Source organism: Morone saxatilis, unplaced genomic scaffold (assembly GCF_004916995.1).
Source record: "Morone saxatilis isolate NCDOM2014 unplaced genomic scaffold, NCSU_SB_2.0 Contig19, whole genome shotgun sequence".
NCBI lineage: Eukaryota > Metazoa > Chordata > Actinopteri > Moronidae > Morone > Morone saxatilis.
This window is the reverse complement of record NW_023339751.1, coordinates 10,675,165-10,681,564: the sequence shown is the minus strand read 5'-3', so window position 1 is coordinate 10,681,564 and position 6,400 is coordinate 10,675,165. Positions and strand designations below refer to the sequence as shown.

At 41.7% G+C, this 6,400-nt stretch overlaps 1 protein-coding gene across 1 annotated transcript in view; it reads right to left on the bottom strand.

The window, feature by feature from the left end:
• zgc:171482 (zinc finger protein) overlaps positions 1-6,400 on the bottom strand; it is a gene marked incomplete in the record, with an annotated part of 46,543 nt that overhangs the window by 23,123 nt on the left and 17,020 nt on the right.

Below are 6,400 nucleotides of genomic sequence, written 5' to 3'. Positions count from 1 at the left end.
ACACACACACACAAAAGCAAACTGATCAAATATTCATCTGTCTCTCTGGGCTCAGACTGTGGCTTGGCCCTTTCACCGCTGCTGGTTCATTACTAATGATGAGGGGGAGTTGCTCCCCACGGGAGAGAGGGAACACAAACAAAAAGACCAACCGCCTGATTGACACAAATGTACAAACATACTCACTCACACATGCAAAGACACAAGAGCACACACATATTCATGCAATATTCCTCCTTCTCTGTAGCTTTTTCTGTTTGTTTCTGCCCATCAGCATGGGAAAACCAACTAAAGGAAAAACTCAAATATACTGTAGGCTGCATGTCAGGAAATTAGACCAATCCGGACATTTTTTAAAAATCATCCAAAATTGCAGTAATGATTGAAGGAAATCTGGCACTTGCCTCTAAACCTTGCCCTTAACAGGCAAAAAATGTTGGAAAAAACTTGCAAATTTGAGAAATGAACCTACAAAAACTGAACAAAAAACTATTTTTCACAAAAACTATGTTGAAGTACAGAACAGGGGGATATCAGAGAACAAACATGTGCAGAAACGAAGAGACTATAAGTATGTGTTCACATTACAGCTGCACAACCAATCAAAATATTGTGGAAATCGGGTTATCGCATATGAGTTTTTTTTTTACCATATTGTGCAGCCCTATTTCACATACTTGTATTGTCTTTTTTGGTCTGGGGTTTTATAGTTCCAGTTAAAGGGAATCAAACTGCTACAATGTTGTTGTGTGCTTTCAACTTTGGGGCAACAGTTTATTTCTGAATGGGACTTTCCTAAGCAAGGTTTAGAAAGACATGCCTTTCTGAGTTTGGTGAGATACAACTTGACTAGCTTGCACAAAGACCAGACCTCAACCCCCATCCAACACCTTTGGGATGAATTAGGACAGACCGTGAGCCAGGCCTTATCATCCAACACTGGTGCCTGACCTAACTCATACTCTCGTGGCTGACTGGGAGCAAATCCCTGTCGCCAAGTTTGAGGACAGCCTTGCCGGAGGAGTTTAGGCTGCATATTAATGTCATCGTGTTGGAATGAGACCTTACTGTACACCATCACATGTGAGTGTAATGTTCAGCAGCCTACATACTTAACTATATGAATTATAACAGACACAACATACAATAAAAAAATCAAACAATACATCAAACATGTTTCAGTGTCTTCTAACTTTTTCCCCCATTTTCTTTCTTCTACTTGTCGAACCCTTCGCTTTCTCACTGTGTCTGTTCATCCATGCTCTTTCTTTCTTTCATTCTTTCTTTGTCTTTTCACACTAGCGCTCCCTTTAGTGCAGGTGTCAAGTCAAGTTGGAGAAGAGAAACCTCTGTCTCTGCGAGATAGAGGACAATAATAGAAAAGTGTCTGCAACACCATATCTAAGTGTGTGGGTGTGTGCTGTGTGTCTCTGTGGAGGCATGTGTGTGAATGTGTGTGTCTGTGTGTGTGTGTGTGTGTGTGTGTCTTGTGTCAGCCCTGGTTAGCATCACAGACAGTGGATGTGAGAGTTAAGGACACCTTTACCTTCCAGGCTTAGCTTTGTCTCTCAGCTGTCCCTTCTCTCCCTTTCTCTTTTCCTCTACTCTCTTTTTTTCTCTCTCTCACTCTCTTCCTCTGTTGCTTTTTGTATTTTTGCCTTGCCTTCACTCTCAGCCTTTTTCTCTCCCTCCCTCCCTCCCTGCATCCTCCCTCCCCCTCTGGGCACCAGTCTCAGTGACTCTGTGTGCTGTGGGATGAAATATTTATCTGTATTGGCAGGCCCTCGCCACCCCTTCTCCTCCCCCTCCAACGCCTCTCCTCCTCTCCTCCCCCGTGTCTGTCCCTGCTGTTAAAGCTTTCTCTGAACTGCTTCATACCCCCCTCCTCCCCATCCATCTCCACCAGTAACTCACTTTCTCTCTCCTTCTCAGGTGGTGCAAATTCTTTTTATTGGGCTTTATTAGCACATAAAGCATTGTCTCATGTTGCCAGAGGAAGTGTGTGCATATTTGTTTGTCTGAGTGTGTTTGTATGTAAAATAAAAATGGCTTATCTATATTTATCCCATGATCTTTATTCATGATTGTTTCGCAGGAGACACAGTGCCCATGAGGGCAAGTCTCACTTCCTCTCCTCTCGTCAAGTTTTTTTCTCCCTCACTCCAGCCGTCCCATTACCTGCATTTCCCCTGCTCCCTCATTACCATCTTTTCTCATTCTGTTCCTCCCTAATGTGTACTTTCTGCTCCTCCTCTTGTCTCCTCCACTACTCATCCTATTGTTCTTTCCTCCACTTCCCCCCTCACTTACTTTGTCTACGTCTTCCCTCCCTATGGGCAGCGCTGCTGAGATCTCCTTCTACCCAAATCTTGTTGTACCAGAATGAGGAAAATCAACCGCAGTAAGCAGATGTCCCACAACTGCGTGGTTTTTGACTTAGGACAAAGAGGCTGAGATGATTCTCTGTGGCAGCCTCGCAGTGGTCTCACCTGTCAAAACACACTGAGAAGTTAAAGAAGCAGTCGACAGAGATGGGACCAAAACACAAAGAAGCATCTACTTGAAAGAGGAAGGCAACGCAAATCCTGTCGCTCACTGACAGATGTTACACCAGGGATTTAGTGACAGTGCGGGAAAAGTTTGACACAGTGTGTGTGTGTGTGTGTGTGTGTGTGTGTGTAGGTGTGTATGTGTGGGTGACTGATATATGAATAATTGTCAGCTCATTACAGCTGCCACTCTACTGAACCACTTTAAACAATAAACAGCATCTCTGACTCACTGTTTTCCTCCATCGTCTGTCTCCACTGAAAGTCATCAACCTTTCTGTTTCTTCACTTTTGATTTCTAGATTTCTGCCGCCGCTCATTTCAATATTCCTGTCTGTATTTTGTCCCCCTCTGTCTCTACCTGTCGCACCTCACACATCTGTTGAGGCTGATTTGCATGCGACCTAATTGTCGTGAGTGCTTCTGTTTGTTTGTGCACATGCCACATGTGGGCCTGTCAGTGACGCCTGTATTGCAGAATATTTTCTGTTTGGGTGTCTTCATCCTGCTCATGCACCTAACAATAGACTCCTAATTAGTTGTGTTAATCTTCCTCTCCTTCTGTTTTGCTTTCTCTCTGCTCCTCCTTACTTCTCCTACTGCTCTGTGTCGAGGCGCTGTGGGAAACATTGCTAAATATACACATGGAGCAGCACAGGGAAACAGACGCTCTCATTTGGAGTTTGAAGAAGTGCTGAAAGTGTAAATTGAAAGGAGCGACGGTGCAAATATAGCATTATAGGAGATTAAAAAGCGCAAGGAAGAAAGCATTTTGTTATCTCTTGCCCTTTGCGCAAGTGGGAAAATACTCAGATGGAAAGAGAGCAGGGTGGAGAATAGGGGAGAAAAAAGGAAAAGTCCCCTCCCCTTTCATCTGGGAGCACCTTTCCGACCTACTTTCTGTGTTTGTTCTGTGACAAACACTTTCACCTACACACAAACACACAAACCTCAAGGCATGGCATTTTACGCTAGGTAGAAGCTGGCATTTGATTCACTCCATGAAAATCCTTTTCTACTGTTCCCATTGGACTGCACCATGTCAATCAGTACGAGAACAGAGGGGCAAAAACACCAAGATGATGTTCAGAGAAAAGCAAAACTTCCCCTGGGAGAAAAAAAAAAGAAAGATATGAAAAAAGCAAACTTTATCCCAAATTGAACAGTGAGAATTTAATCTCTGGAGATCTGTACTATCTTACATCAGTTTTCCAGCATTGTCAGGTAATCAATGTCAAATCTCTGTGTGAAAGGTTATGAAGAAAGTGCTAGCTGTGGTACATTACAGTACAGCAGATGAGGTGCGTGTGTGTGTGTGTGTGTGTGCGCATATGGTCTTTTTGTGTGTATTCAGTGTCCCTTGTGAGGTGAAAGCCAGGACTGACTGAGTCATGTCTTATTCACTTAGGGAGACAGATGGAGACGCAGGTGTGTACATTTCTACAGTATGTGAGTGTTATAGTAACCCCTGTGCCCCTGACATTTCATAAGTCTGTTCATAAGTGTGGTGCATGTGTATCACTTTTATACGTCTTGTTTTATCCCTTGTGTTAAGAAACATGGTTCATCTGGTTGGGTAAGAAACATTTAGTATTTTCAAGAGTCTTTCAGTATGAAATGATTCACAGCTTGTTTGCTTTATCTGCCTGATATTTAGTTTGGTAATGGCTAATTTTAGTTCAGTTGGACGCTTCAAAAATGTTGCATTTACTTAACTTGTTATTTTCTGACTGTCAAATTCGGAAAACCCCCTTCCCTCACAACTTTCTGACGTCGACAGTTGGGGGTGGGTTCACACCCACTTCAAGCAGATATTGTTTGTGTATTAGGAAGGGAGAAAGCAGGATTTTAACTTCTCTCTCAAGCTTTTTTTTATTCTTTACACAACTATTTCTGTCATATTTGTGAGTGCAAAAAAATATAAATGCTTTCTCTTAAGACATACTCCTACAGCCCAGTCAGATAAACTCAAGAACCCCTTCAACAACACAACCATTTATGTTCAAAATGTGAATGTGTATTAATTTCAAGCTGAATGTTATTTTACTATAAATCATATGTAAGTGAATATAATAGTGGATGTTAAAAAAATGTCATACAAATTAATGTTTAGTTAATTTATTCATTACATTTAATCTATTTAAATTATTATTTCATCTCCTCTGCTTGCTTGCTAACTAGTTTTCACGCACTCTTATGTATTGCATACACTTAAATTAATGTGTATAGCTCTCAATATGTGGATGTATTTTTAAATCATTAATTACATTTTTTCAAATTAGTTGAGCAATCTCTCCCCGTACCGTCTGATAACAGCAGAAGTGTGAGGATGGAGCCTTGACGCACACTACATGCAACTGTCTGGACTGTAAGAGGACTAACCCATCCAAGAATTTCGGGTTAGCAAAACATAAAAAGAGGTATCACATACCAACAAAGAATCAAAGAATCATCAATCTGTCAACATGCGTGGTATAAAGCAGTAACTCCATACTGCGGCGTAATTTTTATTGGTCCAAAGATGTGTCCAAAACGGTTGAGTTGTACCCCACTTGGTTGTTCTGCCTCCTTATCTGAAATGCGTTAATCCAGATCTGTCTTTATGCTTTAGCCTGGCTGGATTTATGGATTTGGTCTTTAATCTGTTTCCTTTGAAGATTTTTGCTTGTAGCCATAAATACTTTTTGTCTGGGTTTTAAACTTTCAATTTAAAATTTGTGAATGGCAACCTGAAATCACTTACACTGGGGAGGTTTCCAAACATTTTAGCTCCTTAGTTTTTATTGTGAATTTCTTGTCAGTGGAGGACAGCGGGTCAGTGCCAGTCCAAGCTAATTGGCCCCGCACTACAGCTCAGGGTCTTGGCTATGGGACTGCAGTGTTTTTGGAGATGCTCCACCTCTTTCCCTCCTTCTCTGCTCTCTCTCTCTCTCTCTCTCTTCTCTCATTCCTCTCTCTCTCTCTTTCTCTCTCTGGCACAGCTCGATTTGTCAGTTAGTTTGATAAGCTTTATTTTTCCACCAGCTGTGTCCTCATAGTGTGTACTGTATGTATTATGTGTGTGTATTTTGTGTATTATGCCATGTGGGACTTATAGGCTTGCCGGATAAATGGGGCACACAATGTACTATAATAAAGCTCTCTCTTCACAATAGTCTATTACGTTCAAATTTCTTTTCATAGACACAAATACACAAGACCCACAAACACAAAGTGAAAATTTAATCAACAGCAAAATAGAAGCTGTGCTTCATGTTTGAAGTCCAACAATTGACTCTGGATGCAAATGCAACCTCAGCAATGCTACAGTTGCAGAACAGGGCCTAGAAATATTCAGACACAATGGCCTACCTACGGCACACGCACACAGACACAAACATCGGTAATGCACTGACCTCCCTAGCCAGGGAGCCTGCAATAGACAGATATAGAGCTGCTTGGTGGCGACTGCCTCCACTAAATCTTACCAGAAACACCACAGCTAAGGCATAACCTCTCCTGGGAGAATTATAGCACAACTGCACACAGCAGATCAAGCAAATATTCCCACGAGCACTTGGCTGCAATGGCCAAGCCTGAGAGTGGACAAGCCTAGAAAAGGATAAGGCTGTGGCAAGTCAGCTCAGGTTTTCATCAGCATACATGAAAACATGCTGTATAATTGTCTCCGCAGTTACTTCAGTTTGTGATTACGATGCAAAACGGGTAAATCTTTGAGTCATTTCATTCATTAATGAATCTTAAAAGCTTGAAAGTGAGAACCAAGTTACAAATATTAATTTGAGATGAGGAAATCTCATTAACGTTGTATGATACGCAAGACAGACACAGAAAACACACATACACACACA